This window comes from Mus musculus, chromosome 12 (genome assembly GCF_000001635.26).
Source record: "Mus musculus strain C57BL/6J chromosome 12, GRCm38.p6 C57BL/6J".
Lineage (NCBI taxonomy): Eukaryota > Metazoa > Chordata > Mammalia > Rodentia > Muridae > Mus > Mus musculus.
In genome coordinates, this window is record NC_000078.6 from 118,792,554 (window position 1) to 118,814,814 (window position 22,261).

General features: G+C 40.9%; 1 pseudogene; it reads right to left on the reverse strand.

The window, feature by feature from the left end:
- Positions 1 to 581: 581 nt before the first annotated feature.
- Positions 582 to 14,070, reverse strand: Gm6171 (annotated as a pseudogene).
- Positions 14,071 to 22,261: the final 8,191 nt, after the last annotated feature.

Sequence of the window (22,261 nt, forward strand, 5' to 3'; positions counted from 1 at the left end):
AGCTCAACATTTAAAAGTAAAAAGAAGGCTTGAGGGTACAGGGTCTGGTGGAATGCTTGTCTAGTATGTGTGAGGCTCTAGGTTAGATCCCTGTCCCTGGTAAAAAGTATCCATACAATAAAGACATTTGTTTACAAAGGTATATTAAACCAATCCAACAATCCATACAGAGTTTGTACTCAATGGTAACCAGTAAAATGCATGAATTAGCCCTGCTTTTTGTTGAAATGCTGCAATTAAAACTAATATTTTTTGAGGTATGACGTTATATATTACATTCTTTTTACTTTGCATGTGTGATATTTATAAATGTATGTTTGTGTATGTGCATGTGTGTGAAGGCCAGAGCTTACCACTGAGAGTCTTCTGCCATCATGTTATTTGAGATAGGCTCTCTCTCTCTTTCTCTCTCTCTTTCTTTAATCCAGCATTCACTGAGTGGCTGACTGACTCCACCTGCCTCTGCACCCCTCATCCCTCTGTCAGTTTTAGGGTTATATACATGTGATCCATGCCTAGACTTCACATGGGTTCTAGGGATCCAAACTCAGGTCTCTGTGGTTGCATATCAGCCACTATACCTACTGAACTATTTCCCCAGCCCTAACAATCTTCATTAGAAACACTAGATAGTTTCAGGCCTTCATATTAATGAAAGAATTAAGGTCCTCCTGAGATGGAGAACCCAGGATACTTAGAATGTGGTTGAGCTGGTCCAAGAAGTGCTTGCAGGGGAAGATGGGCTAATTGTAGAGCATCTCAGCCAGAATGCAGCCTATAGACTAGATGTCGATGGATTTGGTGTAGCGCTTGGAGTTTCATGATCTCTGACCAGTGTGTGGTCAGAAAGCCAGTTTGGTCATGCTCAGGGTCAGCAGTCCAGGCCAAGCCAAAATCATAGATCTTGACGTCACAGGTAATGTTGATGAGCAGATTGGAGGGTTTCAGGTCCCGATGCAGCACACTGGCTGAGGCCCCAGAGGATCTGGTAGAGGAAGTAGTGGATGTGGTCATTGCTCAGCCACTGGCTCTTAAGCAGCTTGTACAGGTTCGTCTCTATGAGGTCCTGAACAACATAAACATCTCTCATGGCTTCCAGGGTGGGTGCTCTGAGGATGTCTCAGATGCCTATGACATTCTCATAGCAGAATCGCAGCAAGATCTGGATTTCCCTCAATGTGTGCTGACAGTAGGTTTGATTCTTGAAGCGGCTGATCTTCTTGATGGCCACTCTGGTCTTAAGCATGTGGACATAAGCAGAGCTGACCATGCTGTAACATGGACCCACGTTGAAAGGATTCTTCTTTATCACCTTCACCTCCTGCCCCTGCCCCAGACCCTCCTGGTCCCCGAACGGACCCTGAGCTCCCTGCCCCTGCTCCCCCAAACCCCACACCCACCTCTCCGCAGCCGCTGCCACAGCCATGAAAGATTTACTTAATAGGCCATCTGCTGGTAGAGCTAAATCTTGAACGTACAGATTTTTCTTGTTTTGGTAGCTACCCTGACCTATATTTGCATCTTTAGATCTCTTAATAGTGTTACTATTATGCTGACATTTTAGCATTATCAGTTTTTTAGCATAAAATACTATCAAACTGTGAGGAGCCGCCCTCACATTTGCCATTACAAGATGGCGCTGACAGCTGTGTTCTAAGTGGTAAACATAATCTGCACACGTGCAGGGGCAGTTTTCCCGCCATGTGTTCTGCCTTTCCCGTGATGACAACTGGGCCGATGGGCTGCAGCCAATCAGGGAGTAATACGTCCTAGGCGGAGGATAATTCTCCTTAAAAGGGACAGGGTTTCGCCATTCTTTTTCTTTCTCTTGCTTTCTTGTTCTTGTTCTTTTTCTCTCTCTTGTTCTTGCTTTTTCTCTCTCTTGTTCTTGCTTTTTCTCTCTCTTGCTCTTGCTCTCTTGTTCTTTTTCTCTCTCTTGCACTCTTGCTCTCTTGCTCTCTTGCTCCTGAAGCTGTAAGCAATAAAGCTTTTGCCGCAGAAGATTCCGGTTTGTTGCGTTCTTCCTGGCTGGTCGCGAGAAAGCGTGTAAGCCGCCCTCACATTTGCCATTACAAGATGGCGCTGACAGCTGTGTTCTAAGTGGTAAACATAATCTGCACACGTGCAGGGGCAGTTTTCCCGCCATGTGTTCTGCCTTTCCCGTGATGACAACTGGGCCGATGGGCTGCAGCCAATCAGGGAGTAATAAGTCCTAGGCGGAGGATAATTCTCCTTAAAAGGGACGGGGTTTTGCCATTCTTTTTCTTTCTCTTGCTTTCTTGTTCTTGTTCTTTTTCTTGCTTTCTTGCTCTTGCTCTCTTGCTCTCTTGCTCTCTGGCTCCTGAAGATGTAAGCAATAAAGCTTTGCCGCAGAAGATTACGGTTTGTTGCGTCTTTCCTGGCCGGTCGCGAGAACGCGTGTAAGAGTTGGTGCCGAAACCCGGGACGAGAAATCCCGGGACGAGAAGACCTGGGACGAGAAATCCCGGGACGAGAAAACCCGGGACGGGACGGTTACCATCACCGGCGCAAGGAAGATTCTTCATTCCGGAACCAGAACTGCGGGTCACGGTCATAAAGGTTCCCGTAAAACAGACTGTTGAGAAGGATCCGGTGTGGATTCAGAACTCCTCAGCTGGGGAACGGTGGTAATGAAGTGTTCCCGTAAAACAGACTGTTGAGAAGGATTCAACTGCGTGAATTCAGAACTCTTCAGCTGGGGAATGGTGGTAATGAAGTGTTCCTGAAACACAGACTGTTGAGAAGGATTCAACTGCGTGAATTCAGAACTCTTCAGCTGGGGAACAGGGTACCCGTAAGTATAGCTTTACAAGGTAAGTCTGGCCTTGAACTTTCTAACGAAATTCAAGACAGTCTATCAGAAGTAAAGTGGGAAATAGCTTTACAAGGTAAGTCTGGTCTTGAACTTTCTAACGAAATTCAAGACAGTCTATCAGAAGTAAAGTGGGAAATAGCTTTACAAGGTATGTTTGGCCTTGAACTTTTTCTAGTGTTAGGAGCCTTTTTGTTCCTTTTCACATGTTATCAAGTGGTTAAGGCAGGGCTGAAAATTCTGGATGAAATTCAGGGCAATCTATCAGAAGTAAAGCGGGGAGAGAGAGTAGGAGCAAAGAGGAAATATGGTACACAAAATAAGTATACAGGCCTTTCCAAGGGTCTTGAACCCGAGGAAAAGTTTAGGTCAGGTAAGAATACCTGGGGAGAGATTAGAAGGAAAGAAAAGAAAAAAGATCAATTAGCGGAGGTCTTTAGGAGAAGGAGCCTATACTCATCACTAGGTGAGCTCAAGGAGCCAGTTCTTAATAGTTCTGAATCAGATGAAAAGGCTATTAGGGCCTGGAAGGTGCTCTCCGGAGCAGGTGAAGCCACTGGACAACTAACAAAGATCGTCCAGGGACCTCAGGAGTCATTCTCAGATTTTGTGGCCAGAATGACAGAGGCAGCAGAGCGTATTTTTGGAGATTCAGAGCAAGCCGCACCTCTGGTAGAATAGCTTATTTATGAGCAAGCCACGCAGGAATGCAGAGCGGCCATAGCCCCAAGAAAGAACAAAAGTTTACAAGACTGGCTCAGGGTTTGTCGGGAGCTTGGGGGAACTCTCATTATGCGTTACTTCCATTCAGTATGAGAAATTTACTAGGGCAGCTAATTTGTCAAAAAGTCTTTCTCAGTATATGTTACAGAATTGGACGGCTGAATTTGAACAGACCCTTCGGGAATTGAGAATTGCCATTATTCAGGTCAACTCCACGTGCTTGGACCTGTCCCTGATCAAAGGATTACCCAATTGGATCTCCTCAGCATTTTCCTTCTTTAAAGAATGGGTGGGATTGATATAATTTGGAGATATACTTTGCTGTGGATTAGTGTTGCTTCTTTGGTTGGTATGTAAGCTTAAGGCCCAAACTAGGAGAGACAAGGTGGTTATTGCCCAGGCACTTGCAGCTCTAGAACATGGTGCTTCCCCTGATATATGGTTATCTATGCTTAGGCAATAGGTCGCTGGCCATTCAGCTCTTGCACCCCACGAGGCTAGTCTCATTGCACGGGATAGAGTGAGTGTGCTTCAGCAGCCCGAGAGAGTTGCACGGCTAAGCACTGCAGTAGAAGGGCTCTGCGGCACATATGAGCCTATTCTAGGGAGACATGTCATCTTTCATGAAGGTTCAGTGTCCTAGTTCCCTTCCCCCAGGAAAAATGACACGGGAGCAGGTCAGGGTTGCTCTGGGTAAAAGCTTGTGAGCCTAAGAGCTAATCCTGTACATGGCTCCTTTACCTGCACACTGGGGATTTGACCTCTATCTCCACTCTCATTAATATGGGTGGCCTATTGCTCTTATTAAAAGAAAAGGGGGATCTGTGAGGAGCCACCCTCACATTTGCCATTACAAGATGGCGCTGACAGCTGTGTTCTAAGTGGTAAACATAATCTGCACACGTGCAGGGGCAGTTTTCCCGCCATGTGTTCTGCCTTTCCCGTGATGACAACTGGGCCGATGGGCTGCAGCCAATCAGGGAGTAATAAGTCCTAGGCGGAGGATAATTCTCCTTAAAAGGGACGGGGTTTTGCCATTCTTTTTCTTTCTCTTGCTTTCTTGTTCTTGTTCTTTTTCTTGCTTTCTTGCTCTTGCTCTCTTGCTCTCTTGCTCTCTGGCTCCTGAAGATGTAAGCAATAAAGCTTTGCCGCAGAAGATTACGGTTTGTTGCGTCTTTCCTGGCCGGTCGCGAGAACGCGGGTAAGATCAAACAATCATATTTTTACTTATATGTTTAATTATCACTTGATTTTTCCCTTTTATTGAAAATAGGGGTTTTTTTCTACATAATATATCCTAATTATGGTTTCTCCTCCCTCTACTCCTCCTAGTTCCTCCCCACCTCTCCTCCCATCCAGATCCACCCCCTTTTTGTCTCTCATTAGAAAACAAACAGATTTCTAAGGGATAATAATAAAATGAAATAGTCTAATGAGATAAAACAAAAGCTAACACATCATAATTGAAAAAAACAAACACAAGTGAAAGAGTCCAAGAGAAGGCACAGCAAACAGAGACACACATTCACACACTCACCAACCCCATTAAAAACACTGAACTTGGAGACATAATACAGTCACAAAAGGCCTCCAGATAAAAGAGAGGAGGGCACATCAGCTGGTCTCCTACAGAGTTGAGGAAGTGGATTTGAAGGAGAGGAGGGAAAGGTGAAGAGCCACAGTTAGCCTACCTGCTTCCCTGGCCAGAGTATCCTGTGCATTCCCAGGGAATACCTGCTGGGGTTGGGAAATGAGATACAGTGATCTGTGATGGGAGAGAAGCTTGGAGGGAAGGATCTGTATGGCTCAATGGAGATGGGAGCAAGAGAGGGAGGGAGACTGCAACAGGTGTCTACTACAGAACTGGAAATGAGATTGGGGTCTTAGGTTGGAGAAAGTAAAGGTAGAGATGGAGATCTGTAGTCTACCCACTTCCTGGATGGAATCCACTCCATTTTTAAAATAATAAAACTGGATATTTTTATTTATTTCTATATATCTGGTTTTAATCTTCTCATTTAATAGATATACAAGGGAATGGGCCATCACTCACTGGCAGACTACTTGTCTAGCATGTATAAGGATCTAGGGTCAACTCTCAGCAAACACACACACAAATACACACACATGCACACATCTACAAAACACACATACAGGTACTCACACTCATGAGCACACACATGTATAGGTACACACATAGGCACACACATACAAATACACATGTGTGCGAACAGGTACACAAACATGCATATACACATAAAGGTATGCACACATGCACACACATGTACAGGCACACATATGCACACATACACATATATGCATATACAGGTAGACACAAATGTGTGTGTGCACACATCATTAAAGTTTTGAGTTTCAAACAATTTTTAGGGTCTTCATCTAAAAGATAATATGGATTTTTTTACTATTTTATATAAAGTCAATCATTAAAGCTCTGAACCTAAGCCACTTTCAGCAGAGATGAAAAAGACTGGATTTCTCCAGTTCTTTATTCAATATCTGTAGTTTACGATTACTACCAAAAATCTGCTATGTGTTGATTTGCACAAATCACCCACCTTTGGAGGTCCAATGATTTGGCCTGGTCACTGGGGATCCACTTAGCATCTTGGAAGAACCAATTAAATAAATGGGCCCTTGTGGCCCAGAGAAGCTAATGGAGCTGCCTCTTCAATAATAAAACATGCCATTTCCTTTTGACAAGATAGCAGTTAATTTCTAATCTGAAAAATAGAAGCTGCCAGCATTGGCTGTGTATTTCTTTTCGAATATGTGGCTGATGACTCAGAATTACAGTTTTTTAGCCAACTTACCTATATTCAATTTTAAACTCTTCACTGAGTTGAGATGAAATGGAAAATGTGCAGGCACAGGTGTTTTGCTACATCTCTAATTCCCATCCCTTAATGCCTTTACCCCTCTGCCATGTTTTTAAATGACTCTGTTTTAAAGAGTAGGAGCAATCCCTGCTTCTGGTCTTACTGTCAAGAACACTGACAACTAATGTAAGCTTTGGAATCTTGGGAGACCTAAATCAATTATTTTTTTTCTTTCTCAAAATCAAAATTGGGGTCAAGCATTGTGGCACAAACCTTTAGCCTAGTACTCTGGAGGCAGAGGCAGGAAGATCTTTATGAATTCAAGACCAGCCTGGTCTACATAGCAAGTTCCAGCATAGATAAAGCTAAATTGTAAAATAAAATAAAATAAAAAGACTAAAATTATCATATGAATTACATTAAATCTGAAGATTATACTTGCACAATATTGCATGTCATTTTACACAACTGTTTTTTCATTCCTCATGTCTGTATCATGGTCTTTAGAAGATGTCATCTCTGACTCTCCCATCCATGACATCATATATCCAACATCATCCCCTTCTCTTATCCACAGTCACAGATAGCTGTGCAAACACACACACACACACACACACACACACACACACACACACACACGGGACACAGTCACTCTGAACATTTTTTTCTTTATGATACTAATGAAAATATATAGTCATCTTGTTTACCTGTTTCCTATCTTTCTTACAAAAAAAAAAAAATTCAAGTTACACACGGTAATAGTTCACCTACCTTATACAGAGATGTTGCCAGGGATTGTATAGTGCGGGGCTCATAGAAGGCACACATATTTATTGAGTTGATGAGACAAATTGTTTTAGTCAGGGTTTCTATTCCTTCACAAAACATCATGACCAAGAAGCAAGTTGGGGAGGAAAGGGTTTATTCAGCTTACACTTCTACACTGCTGTTCATTACCAAAGGAAGTCATGACAGGAACTCACACAGGGCAGGAACTTGGAGGCAGGAGCTGAGCAGAAGCCATGGAGGATGTTCCTTACTGGCTTGTTTCCCCTGGCTTGCTCAGCTTGCTTTCTTGTAGAACCCAAGACTACCAGCCCAGGGATGGCACCACCCATAATGGGCCCTCCCACCCTTGATCACTAATTGAAAAAAATACCTTACAGCTGGATCTCATGGAGGCATTTCCTTAAGGGAGGCTCCTTTCTCTAGCTTGTGTCAAGTTAACACACAAAACCAGCCAGTACACAAACTCAAAACAAAACTTTATATAATATAAACTGAACATGCTAGGCAAACAGTTTAAATCTTGCAGTCTATGAGGAGCCCATGTCAGCATTGCTGTGTAGATAGGCATATGCTCCTATGACATTGTAATGAGCATTTATTGAAGATTTTTCTGCCTGTCAGACACTTGGTGTTATAAATGAATGAATTAATGAATCAGTCCTAGAATTCCAGTATACTCCCATGATTAGAAAAACCCAACAGAATTTTAAAGATTAGACTGAAATCAAATAATTTTGTTTTAATTTGGATTTAAAGTTTCTTAAGATGACATCATGAGGTGCTGCCTTTATTTCTTTTCATGTAGACTATGGTTTAAATATGATCAGAAGCTGACAAGACATGTGATTAGATATTTTGCATCATAATGTATAAATGGGCCATTGTCATTTATCATTAATTTTTAATGTTAAAACTCTATAGTCATTCCAAAGTCTTCTTAAAATGTTTTTAAAATTACATTCCTCTATTTGTGGGTATGCATATCTGTGTGCATGTGTGCATGTGGGTATGTGTATATATGTCTTTGAATGTATATGTATGTGCATAATATGTGTGGCTGTATGTGTGAATGCATGTATGTAAATATGTTTACATGTGTGCATGTGTGTATTTGAGGTGTGTGCATTGTGCATAAGTGCATGTGTACATTGTGCAAGTGTGTGCATGGTTATGTGTATGTGTTGTGCAAGTATGTGTGTTTATATGTGTGTGCTTTTGCATGTGTATATATGTGTATACATGTGTGTAGTTTATGTATGTGTATGTATTTGTGCACATGTATGATGTGTGTTCATGTGTGTATATGTATGTGTGTGTAGGCCAGATAACATCTTGGGAGAGTCAGTTGTTCTGTCTTTCCACCTTGTGGTTTTCAGAGATCAAATTCAGGTCACTGGACTTGGTGGCAAGAGCTGTTATCAACTGAACCATATTAATGCTATACCTTCAAATTCTCAACAAAATATCATTTAGTTGCAGAGAAAAATTCAAAACTGTCAGGATGCCATGTAACATTCTAAAATGTATGTAAACAATTATTGTAGAAGACACTGAAGTCACACCACTTTCCATTCTAAGATGTCCTTAAGTAAGGTAGCTGTGACTTCATGGATGGAGCACAAAGCAGAGGGTGCTAGTTAATTTACCAACTCTCCAATGCACTGCTGAACTGATCAACAGAAGAACACACAGGTCTTCTGGCTATTTTATATAGTCTTTATAAAAAATTAACTGAAAAACATTTCCATTGCCTTCCACATCTGCACCATTCTCTAAAGAGCAAGCACCCGTTCTCACACTCATAATTCTTCACAGAGATACATCTCTTCCAACCTATTTTTGTATCCAATGAGAGCACAGCTGTCTTTCATTAGACATGTTTAACTTGCCAGCTCTCTATATGCAGAGTTTTACATGCTTAACAGAAGATTTTAATACAGTTTTAGCTCCTGCTTGAGATAAATCAAACTCAAAGTGACAAATAAGGAAGTGTCTGCAAAAAGTGGGGGGTTGTCTGATTTAAAACTTCAAGAGGCTTAGAGAGCCTTCAATCTCAGATTGCACAAATACACATTTTATTCAGCAAGACATGATAGATACTTTATTACGGGGCTGTTCTTTTTTAAATTCACTAGTTGCAACTGAGAACAATCTAAAGCTATAATGTATTAATAAGATTAGCCAGGGATAGAGGAAGAAAAACTGGTAATCTAAGTAGTGTAATTTATCAAATGCTTTAGAGATGTTACATAAACATTTTCTAATCTTAAATGCCTTTCCTGGCTCCCTTGTTTCCATTTTTCTCTATTATACTCACTACCAGCTCTTTTTGTGTGTGCATGTACAGTCCAAATGCTTTCCTGATTATTAGGAAGCCTGATTGTATATAAATGCAAAGCAGCTTGACATTATGCAGGGCAAAAGGCTGGCATGCACATTTTACTACATGGACCTAACTTATGACCTTCCTGCTGCTTCATGAAAATTCAGACCTTTAAAACAGCTTGTTTGTCCAATGAATATAGCTTCTTTTTTTCCTCCCAAATTAATTACCTATAATAACATTTTGCCCTTTTGTCTAAAGATGAATCCACTCCCATAGTAGCCTGTTTCATACTTAAAAAAACTAATCTCTAAATAATTACTTATGCTTGATCCAAATTTTGAAAATTCAATGCTTGGCAGCTATGCTAGCCAGCCTCCCTTCTCTTTGACAGAAACACATGGAAGAAACAACTTAATTTATTTTGTAACAAATAAATTACTGAAGAGAACAATGTCTTTAGAAACAATAGCAGGAACCCCCTTAAAAGAGTTGTGAGGTTAGTTTTACCAAGAGCATGCTAAAATGCCAGGTGATATGACACACTGAAAAGGACACACCTCCATGAAGATACAATGAAACAAATATGTTCACTTAGGCTGTCACCGAAATCTCTCACCATGGGAAAGTGAGCGCTGACTGAGAGACTTATATAGAACAATTTGCCCGTCCTCTACAAACCTGTGACCACTATTGGTGAGCTGGTGCAACTAAGATAGACAAGAGGGGCTAGGGAGATGACCCAGTGTGTAAACTGCTATCTTACAAGTGTGAGGACCTGTCTTAACATCCATATCACCCACACAAACGCTAAGCATGGCAGATCATGTCTATACCCAGAGTACCGGGAAGGGTGGTGACAGATGGAGACAGCCAGATCTCAGGGACTTGCTGGCCCCTTCGTGAGCTCCAGGTTCAGCAAGAGATCTTGCCTTTGAAAATTAAATGGAGATCAATAGAAAGAGATGCTCAGTGTTGGGTTCTGACCTCCACACATCCACAAAAACCCTCTCTCACCCACACAGAAGAAACTAAAAGGACAACAGTTAAGCACAAGATGCAATTCAGTTTAATGCTGGAGAGGGAGAAAAGGAGCTTTGGTTTTACTTCTTTGTGTTTATCTTTCTCTAAAGAACATTATTGAGGCAAATGGTAAAATTGAATATAGACTTATTTTAGGTGATTACTGTTGGATAAACCTTAAATTTTCGTTGGATAAACCTTAAATTTTCTGAAATTGAAATTCTTGAGTTTACTTAATCTGTTAGTACACAAGACAATGTAAAGATGAGTAAGCTCAGGAGAAGATCATTGTATTCATGGGCCCAACTTTGTTCACAGCTCTCCCAACCCATGGACTCCCAGAATATAAGCAAATGGATGATTCCCTCCTACACTCACATGTATCTCAGTTTGGCTATACAACTGGTTTTAATCAATGAAAAAATAGTCAATGCTATGCAAACAGATGGTTAAAGAGCTTTTGTATATTGGGGCTGACTCTCCCTGGCTGACCTTGAAACCTCTGTTGTCACCACTGTGGAGACAAGCCCTGGCTTCAGGCTATTAAGTCTGGTAATGAAAACCATGTGATACCTTTACTCACTCACACTTTAACACCTGAAGCCTAGCTTTTCAACCGAGTACTAAAAGCCAAAGTGACATGATCAAACCTGACTAGGACCAGTGGGAGTTCCTCACTGCAGAACCCACCCAAATTTTATGAACCATATCTATCTATCATCTATCTATCTATCTATCTATCAATTATCTATCTATCTATCTATCTATCTATCTATCTATCTACCTACCTATCTATCCACCCATCTAAACGTCTGGTCTTAAGGCTTTATTTTTCAGAAATAGACAATGAGTGCAAAAACGTGTACTTAATGGTGGCATAATTCTTAAAAAACAGAAAACAGTCTTATGGCTTGAGAATCATGTGACTGCTGAAGGCTATGCAAGACAGTGGGCGCATTGCTGTTGAGTTCATGGTAACAAAACTACAGCAGGCTAGAAAACACACCATTCTGAGTGAGTTAGTTCTGGGACAGTTTAGGAAAACATCACTGATAGTAACTAATAAACTTCTGGATTGGGTGAATGTGATGGCCTCACTGAAAGTCAGACATTTTAATTGGCTCCTTTTAGCTGTCCATCATAAGGTACTAGTAAGGACAGATGCACTTAAGGAAGTAGTGAGGGGCCAGAACATGCTGAAAAGAAAGTGCATTGTTCCTTATCTTCTATCTCCCCAGTCAATTAAAAAAAAAAATTGTCAACATAAGAAATGGCTTCAGGGTAAAGATCAAATCAGAGTGTGACTGTAAGTTCCTTTGTTAAGAACTCTGAAATCTCTAAGGTTGTGGTTAATGCTTTCAGACAAAGGTGGCTTTTAAGGCTTGGAAGGTTATGTTCATCAGCAGGCTGACACACCGTGGCAAAAAGGAGCCTTTCGTGGGCTCACTGTGGATGAGCTTCTGTGGCACCGAAGGAACCTGCCTTGGCTTTCTAAGAGGCTCTCGGAAGGCTAAAGTCACTTGTACAAACAGAAGTGCCACTATCTTAGACTAAAATGTTCACACTGGGTCAAGACAGAAAAGAGAATCCTGGGATCCAAACTTCTATAGGAATGGAGGCTGAGGCTAGAGAAGACATTTAGCTGAATTCAGAGGACATTTCTCAATTTTCTGAAAAGGAAATGCTATTTGCAAATTTGAATCAAGGGTTGTAAAGAACAGTAAGCTGACCACCAAATCCACAGAACAGTAAAAGGCCAGGAGGAAAGGCTCCCAGGGAGCAGTCTTAGCATTATCAAGTAGAATTCCCTCACCTTGGCGTTCAAGTATTCAAATGGAAGCCTGCATGGATTTTAGGATCTCTATGAGTGGGTGAGGGTGCTTATGTGCTATGGTGCATATGTGAACATCGGGAAAACTTTCAGGGACCACCATGTGGTTCCCAGAGTTTGAATGCAGATAATTAGGCTTAGCAGCAAGCGCCTTTACCCATGGAGCATTCTTGCTAGTTTTAAATGGCATTTGTAAACTGCTGAATTTAAGATGCACCGAACTCATAGCAAAAAAAAAAAAAAAAATCATTTTGGGGGTGGGGGTGGGGGGGTGGCGAAATGGCTCAGAGGGTAAGAGCACTGACTGCTTTTCCAAAGGTCCTGAGTGGAAATCCCAGCAACCACATGGTGGCTCGTAACCACCTGTAATGAGATCTGACACCCTCTTCTGGTGTGTCAGAAGACAACTACAGTGTACTTATGTATAATAATAAATAAATCTTTGAGCCAGAGTAAGCAGCGACTGAGCAAGCAAAGTTGACCCGAGCAAGCTGGGCGAACCGGAGCGAAGCAGGTTGACCAGAGCGAGAGATGTCCTAAAAATTCAATTCCCATCAACCACATGAAGGCTCACAACCATCAGTACAGCTACAGTGTACTCACATACATAAAATATAAATAAATAAATAAATAAATAAATAAATAAATCTTTTTTTAAAAAATCATTCTAGGTCATGACCAGCAAACTACAGCCCAAAGATCAAATTTAATCTACTATGCTATTTTGTACAACCTGCAAAGATCTGGAAATGATTGGGGAAGCTGGGTCCAGATGCCTGTAATTCTAGCTCTCAGGGGACTGGGGTGAGCAAGAAGATCTGGAGTCTGAGGCCTACTGAGTTTCAGGCTACCCTGGGCTCCTGTCACCATCAAAGAAAAGAGAAAAAAAAAAAAACAGAAAACAGAAAGAAAAAAGGAAAAAAAAGATAGAAGAAAAATTAAAAGATGGAAATATTTTATGAATGTAAAACAATACAAAATCAAATTTTAGTTTAGAAATAAATAAACTTTACTTGAACATGTTGGTTTCACCCTTCAGGGACCAAGTTGGATATTTGTGGCAGAGTCCGTGTCACCTGCAAAAAGTGAAGTGTGTGCTGTCTGGTTCTTTACAGAGAATCTGAGCAGCTCTGCTCCAGTAGTGACTCACAACAATTTACAAGCGGTCAAAGGGAACCTAAGCCTGACATGAGGAAGGAAAAATGGGCGTGCTGTGCCTTGGCACCCACTTGTGAGCTTCAGGCCATCAGCTGTACCCAACTGAGACAGCCTAGGCTAGAGTTTGAGAAGTCCGTCAGAAAGTGAGAGTGTACTAACCCTAATCCTAACCCTGACTGTCCCACAGTGAAGAAAAGTGTGGTACCAAAACAAATCTGCCCAAAAGTCTGAGGAAGGAATCAGTAGCTCTCTACCTTCTTCCTGCATAGCAACACGGGCACAAACACAACATAGCAACAGAGCTATGGTTTCTGTAATCCAACAGTTCCCTACTACATTAAGGGAATTTAAGCTTTCATCAAAGCAATCTTCCTGTTAATATTCCCCATGCACAGACACTGTGAAAGGGAAGGTGACAGAAGCCTGGAAACAAGTGACTAATGTCATTTTTATGGCCTTACTTTCATTCTTTCCTTACCTCATTTCTGGTTAAACTTGAATCTGACTGGCAGTGAAACAAGAGGCAGGATGTTGCCACCAGCCGAAGGGCCATGATACCAAACCCAGACTCTTTGCTGACTGTTCTAGGTGTGAAGAGAAAAGCCAGCAAGACAGGGCAAGCAGCCATGAAATGAGGCAAAGAGAAAGAAGAGGAGGAAGAAAGGACAAAACCTCCAAACCAAACCCAATTATTCTGACCTCTTTACACTTAATCAGCTATAGTACTAAAGACTTGCAGCTACCAGAGGATTGCAGAAAAACAATACTCACTGGACCTGTAATCCTAGTTACTCAAGAAACTGAGGCAAGACAAGCTATTCAAGGTCTGCCTGAGCTGTAAGGTGAGTTCAAGACCTCCCTCAGCAACTTATTGATAGCCTGTCTTAAAGTGCAATGCATAAAGAAGTCCCAGGAAGGAGCTCAACAGTAGGGAGCTTGCTTAGCATATACAAGGTTAAAGTCCAAATAAATAAGAATCAATCTACCGGGTTGAGGATGCCTAACACATGAGAGGTTCTAGATTTGATCTTTAGTGTTGAGATAGAGAAAAAAATCAGTTCATTTTAGGGGATGAGGAGATGACTCTGGGGGTAAGAGTGCTTTCTGTGCAAGCATGAGGACTTGAGTTTGAATCTTCAGCATCTATGTAAAAGTAAGGCATAGCCCTGTATACCTGGAACCCCAACACTGAGAACAGCAGAGACCAGTGGATCCGTGGAGCTCTCTGGCTAACCAGCTTAGCCACACAACATGACCTTGGGGTCAGTGAGAGATTTGCAGATAGGATAAAGCAGAGAGGCTGAAAGTCCAGAGCACGATTTATTTACATCATACCTCCTGCAAGAAGGACATATTTCGAGTATTAGTTTAGCATTTTTGAATTTCAATCTTATAGAATTTTAACACCAATGAAGAATCTTGATAAACTAAACGAAAGAAGACTAAAACTTTGAGACTCCAGAGCCATGTAAAGTGCTTTCCATGGAGTGAGCTTGCTGGAGTACTCCTCCTTAGAGGAGTTGCTTATAGTGAAATTCTCCAATAGTAAAGTGCAATAAAAGGCCTAAATTGCTTTGGCACAATTCAGTGAGATTTCAGTGCATTTACTGAAGTATGCCTTTCCCCACAAGCATGTGCAGCTCCTAATGATGCACTTAGTACTCGGCTGGGGCAAAGTGCCTATAGCCAACACCGTTTGCCCAGAGCTCAGGAATGAGGAAGCCAAATGGATTCCCTTCTTGCAGGCTGAAGTGACAGGACACTGCTGTGTGAGGTTTAACTCCTCCCAGTAATGATTACCACAGACAGAATCAAGAGCAAAATAGTTAATTTGTTAGGTTTTCCATAGTCAGTGTCTGGCTTCAGCAAAGAATGCTATGTAAGTTTGGTGGTATATGCATGTAATCTCAGTTCTCAGAAGAGGAAGCAGAAAACTCAGGACTCAAGGTTATTTTCAACTATGTGGTAAGTTACATATTGTAAGTTCGATGCTAACCTAGGCTACATCTCAAAGCAAGTGTGTAAGCATGCTAAACAAATTGGTGGCAGAGTGCCACGTCTACACTCACATTCCTTTGGGCAGACTCTCACCATATATAGTGCCAATGGCCTGCCTGAAGATAAATCTAAGCCAGCCCTGACTCTCTTACTAATTAAAGTCTGAAAAGCAGGTGCTCCTGTTTACAGGTTGTTTTGGTTTTTGTTTGTTTGTTTTTTTTGTCTACAGACAATCAGAAAAAAGTCGTTATTGCTCACTCAAGTAAGGCTTCTATATGATTCTTTCCCTCTAAACTGCAGGCTTGAAATGTTTTATAGCACTGTATCAATAAGAAAAAAGCATGAACTACAAATAATGATAAATGTATTCTCTTTTGAGTTTCTTTATACACATGTATTATTATATTTGCTACTTTTCAAAATGCAAAAAAAAAATGGGATATTTAAAACTGGGCATGTGGTTCACTGGTAGAGTACTTGCTTAGCATGCTCAGAATCCCAATATACTATGTATTAAATGAGTAAGATAATTATACATTTAAATACATTCACATGTGTGTATGACACACACACATGAACACACACACACACACAGAGAGACTTAAAAATATAAAACCAAACTATAAAGGCTTAGTTTGGTTGTGTCTACCTGTAACCCTAGAACTTGCTGATACTAAAATTTCTGATTTCACATTCCTGACCAAACTTGGTAGGCTAAGGCAGGAGAGTTATGAATTCAAAGCTAACATGGGCTACACAGTGAATTCCAGACCAGTCAGAGCTGCAAGGAAAGACTGTGTATTGAATAACAATCAGTTAATCAATATTTCTTTAAGAAAATAAGAGCTGTGCAGCACAAGAAATGCTAGCAGTAACACTAAAAACTTCTAGCCATTCAAGAACAATTCACTATCTACTGTTTCCCTCCCTCAAGGAGGTCTTCGTTTTAGTGAAGGGCAATGCAATGCATTTTCCAAACTGTCCGAACTTTCTAGACTGTCACACAGTAACTAACTTGGGTTGGAAGCAAAAAAGTTTAGGAAAGAGACTCAGTGGATGGAAGATGATTGTCACTGAGCCTTCAGCATGTGGGACAGTCCTTGCCTGGGTATGCAGGCTTTTCCATGCTGGGGAGACAGAAGGTGTTTGGACACATGACAAGCAAAGTCCTAAACGCTAGGATGATAGAGTTCAGACCTCAGGACACTACAGGCATAAGGTCATTCACAGGGGCACAAGATTCCAGGGTTCAGGACTCAACGTGGCCTCTAAAATCTCTTCCTTCATCATCTTCAGGACCAACAGAACCCAGAGCTGAGGTTGTGACCCTCATTTAGGAAGGTGAACCTTCTAAGTTCTTGGCCAGCCTGGTCTACAGAGTGAGTTCCAGGACAGCCAGGGCTACACAGAGAAACCCTGTCAAAAAAAAAAGGTGAACCTCAGATCATTAATATATTGGATTTAGTTTTAAATGGTCTAGAAAATGAGTGGCCTGAACATGTAATAGTCTGAGAAAAGCAAAGATGAGATGTTAAACCAAAGAAAGCTTCAGCCTGTGCACTGATTTTTTTTATTCCTTCATTGACCAGACATTTACTAGACTACTACTAAGTATCAAGCACTGTACTGGTTTCTGAAGTTACAATGTTACATAGGGTCTAGCACTGTTTAGGGTGTGCTTGGGGTCTACTGGCTGGTTTTGTGAGTCAACTTGACACAAACTAGAGTTATCACAAAGAATAGCACTTGCTTCCAAGCTTGATATCCTGAGTTTAATCCTCAGAACCCACATGTAGAGGAAGAGAACCAACTCCTGCAGATTGTCTTTAGGCATTCACATGAAAGAAAATTGTGGGATAGGTGCTTATATACACACACTAAACTAAATAATATAATTTTAAAACAAAACAAAACGACCCATGCTTCCTTTCACCTTGATAAACAGCTATGGTGGGTAGTTTTGATAGCACTGCGTTGCCAGGTTAATGGCTTCTCAAAGCATCCATTTTTGGGTACTACTGTGAAGGACAGTATACTTGTCTACCTCCTTGAATTCTTGAGCAGCAGAATAGACAACAGAAAAAGTCTCTCACTGTTTAACATAGCCTCAGGACTTTCCCAAGCACAGGGCACTTTCCCAAATGCATGCTCTCTGTTGGCTGAAAATCTGACTGCTCATGTCCTGTAGTCAAACATGTATACTGTGTTAGAGTGGCAGGTTATATTTGTTCCCTCTGTGAAACTCTTCAGTTATGGGCTACTATGAAATTGCTTGGTCCCTACCCTAACGCTCTCCTATTATTGAAGGGCCGTGTTTAGTAATTACCTCTTCACTTACGCCTCACCTCTTCAAAAATGGTTTTGTAGTACATAAAAATGCTATGCGTTTTTTTTTGTGTATCAGCCTCCATTACAGTATTTGAGACCATTGTTAAGCAAATTACAGGCAAATTTCTATTCTTGTTTGGGTAGTATTAGGGATTGAACCTGGGGTCTTGTGCATGCTAGGCAAGCATTCTACCACTGAGCAATTATCTGACTTTTTTTAAATCTTGCATTTCTAGACAAGCTATCACTAAGTTGCCCAAGCTATCATGAGCTTGCAATCTTCCTGCCTCAGTCTCCCATATAGCTGATATTACAGACCTGTGCCATGAAACTAAGCAAATTTCTCCCTTGGTTTTTTGTTTGTTTGTTTGTTTTTGTTTTTGTTTTTTTTTTAGAAATAAACTTCTTATCTCCTTGATGAACAGTTAGGCCTACTTAAAATTTGGAATATTTTTTTACCTATCTGTTATCAGATGTATGAACATTAGAGCCATACTTTGGGGAGTGTCTCTCTCTCTCTCTCAAAATTAGAATTCTTTAGGTTCTAGTATTGTAATTTGTTGGTACAGTGCTTACCTAGCACACGTGAGCTCTGAACTTCATTCCAGAGTCACAAAAAAAAAAAAAAAAAAAAAAAAAAAAAAAAGAAAGAAAGAAAAGAAAAGAAAAGAAAAGAAAAGAAAAGAAAAGAAAAGAAAAAAAAAGAAAAGAAAACTAATGGTGACTTATTCATGGAGTGGACTATAAATCCAGTGTGAGCAAGACAGCTTTTATGGAACACTCCAGTAACCTCAGGTGATCCACGGAATACACAGAGACCAAGCTGGACTGCAGGATGAGACCTTATTTCAAAAACAAAAGCAAAAAGAAATCGAGTATGATCAGAACCACCCAAACACTTCAAGACTAAAATCTTCATTCAAATGACCCATAGGGCATTCCTTCAGTCTTTTCTGGAAGCTGTACAGTGAGCAGCCAACAGGCACAGCTGAGCAGCCATTGGCTTATGGAACAAATTCCTGCCCCCAGCCCACCCCCCCCCCCCACACACACACACACACACGTGGCTATTTCCTAGCCAAAGCTACCCTTGTGAAGAGAGGAGAGGTGGCCTGTGTCTGCTCTCCCTCTAGGGATGCCACTCCCGGGAGAAGGGAGCCCCGCCCGCTAGCAGCATAGACCAAGGAAATTTTTCTTAGGCATTCAGAATCCCTGACTGGCATCACCTCCCAGGACACCGAATGCTTCCTTTCTTGTTTTAATCCTCTTAAGTTCTTTTTCTCATTCCGGGGTGGCTCGCCGGGTTCCTAGTGCCTAGAGGGGAGCCTCACCGAGAGAGGCTTTCAAGTTTATGGCCCATTCGAGGTGCAGGCGGGAGGTGCTGCGCAGGGCTGCGGAACTAATCAGTAATCTTAACACCACCACCGTCCAGCCTGCGTTTGTGGATGATGAAATGTCACCGGGTATTTTAATTGTGAGGACAGAGGAAATCGGTCTTATGAATCACTGATCAATTCTATGATTTCCAAAGTCCACAAAAATCACTCTTCAAAAAAAGACCAACTCAAGTAAGAAAGAACTGAAAAGGAAATTCTTTGCTCAGGAAACAAAATCCAAGGGGAGGGCATTCAATGTAAGGAAAAAATTGCTAGTGGAACAAAGCCGCAGTCTGCATGTTCAGTTATGGCTTGTAGGAACCTATACTAAGGGACCATACTCAAGGTTAATCGCAGAACCATAGAATGTGGATTAAACCGCCATGGAAGAAAACACACACACACACACACACACACACACACACACACACACACACACACACACAGAGCAATGGAGCAGAGAAATTTTAATCCGGAACAAAGATTACCATAATCCTCATGATGGGCTTCCTTTGCAAAGATGAGATATTTGTAGAGGACAAACTTCTGAAAAAACAATAGGATCGGTGTGCCAAATTAGCCTGAGAAACATCTGATAGGCTGAGGAAATACTGAGAGAAACTTTGTCTGTGGACAGGTAAGCCAGCTTTTCCTCTGCATCTGGTTGGCTTGGTCGAATTAGTCTAAGGCTGGAAATTGAAGTCGTTGAGGATAAGTGTTTCTTCATGCTTCGTGCTTTCTTACATGTAAGGATTACCTCATTCAAAAAACTAAATAACCCACTCTCCTAAGACTGTCTTATTTTCTCAGGCATTCTTGTGGTATAATTATTTCTGTAAAGCCTCTTTTCCATTCATTTAATTTTCCTGGGGATTGGGAAAGAAGTCCACACAAATATTGCACAAACAAAAATCATAAGCAGTTAGAGAGAAGACTTACTGTTGCAATAATCACACTGGTTTCAATAACTATAGCGCATACTCCAGGGGAAAAAAATACATGGGTAAGAATTTTCATGCATCATCATACCTACTAGACTGGACGCAGCCACAGGACAAACAAGTTCCTTTTGTTCTGAGTACCCTTCAAGAGAAGTATTGAGGGAGAATGGAGGTTACTTCTCCGAAGAATATTCCAGACATTTGTAAGAATGCTAGATGAAAAAGTCACTATCACACCAAACAAGGGTAAGTGGTAATGATAAAAATAAGTGGTGAGAAATAAATGTAACGTGTGAGCAAGCATTATAGCACATGCCAGTGACTTGAGCATTTGGCAGATGGAAGCAGAAGGATTGTGAGTTCAAGGCCAGACTGAACAATATAGTTGGACCTTGTCTCAAAATCAAAATATTTTTAAGAAGTAATTTGCAAGAAATCAATATATTAAGATCAGAGACAACCTTGTGAATTATAAATAGAAGCTAAAATTGTACACCTAAGTTGGTTGTGATACTGAGAACATAAGATTTTACTATATAACTCACTTTTGTGCCAAAATCTGTTATATTTACCATGACACGTTTGTTTAGCAGATTACTCTTGGAACTCTGCAAGACAGAGTAGACAAAAAGCTGCAAAGATAAGAATAAAGTGCCTTTCTATGTAGCCTAACCCCTTGTTGAACCAATACACATAACACCCTATATGAACAGACCACTAGCACTTCCACGATAATAATACTGTAATAATAACAACCTTGCATTTATTGAAAGCTTTTCACTCTCCAAAGTGCTTTCCCATTTATTATAGTCTCTTTGATATTCTCTCCAAATAGTAAACATTCAACTTTGGGCCCTGAGGAAAATACGGACTTCATTCAAAGGCTGCTCGGCTACATGGCTTTGTACAAGAGAAGAGCACCCGTCAGTGAGTACTTTGCTCACAAATAGAAGTTTTGCTTTTCATGTAGCATGATAAAACAGCATTCTCATGGAATATGAAGTAAGTTTTAAATTGCTGTGAATCAATTGAAAAAAAAAGCTTATTGAAATAACAAATTGTTTATCTTGGAGATAATTCAGCAAATCAACAAATTGATGTTTTGATGAAAATAGCTAGCAGTCTACCAAATCTATTTCCCTTCATTCCTGGGCATATGACTCCCATGAGAGACCATGTTTCCTAGTACCCACTGTAGGCTAGACCTTGAGGAAAAGGACCTGAACTGGGCATGTTTCCTTGTGTCCTAGCAAGCTAGACACTTAGCAGTTAGTTCTACCTTATCTGTGCAGATGGCAACAGCACCCTGGCAATGGCTTGTATTAGCTGATGGAAGACATCTGATCACTTAAATGATTTCAGGGAGACAAGCAGCCCAGTGCTATTCTCCAGTGTGAGAAAATAAACTTCTATGTTCTTCAGGTGTACACATACACATTATATTCATACATACTTACATGCATACATATGTACATACATGCACACAAATTTACCATTACCAAAGGATATTTTCCTCTGGCATACAATAGAAATTTTACTGCAGTAAGTGTTGTGACAACCCTTACAATGTTAGCCATACCAGAGGTTGAGACAATACTGTAAGGCTTGCCATGGAATTTTTAAAAATGAACTTATGAGGAGAAAAATACCACAATAAGATTGTTACAACCAATGTGATTCTTCAGTGCAGCAGAGCCTTTGTCAACTCATGGTGAGCTTAACCCAGGGAGCTAGGATGCTGGGATCACCAAAGCTGCTGAAATCAGAGGATTTTAGGTTCATGTCCATGCCAAAGAAGAATAGATAAGCAGATGCAAACAAAGCAAATGAAGTAGATATATTAAGAAAAGGAGAGAGAAACTCTCAAATGGAAATACGGAGAGAAACAAAGACAGCCTAGTTTAACAGCCTTCTGAGGTTGAGACTTAGAGCAAGAATGAGATGGACATCAAGATAATCTTTGTCGAGACTGGTCATTCTTGAAGTGGATTGCATGCCAAACCAGTGAGCTATCTACATACCCTTTGCATAGCTATTCAGCCCTGCCAGAAAGGTGACTCAGTGTTGCTCATCCAATAATGTGAGTGTTCATGAGTCATGG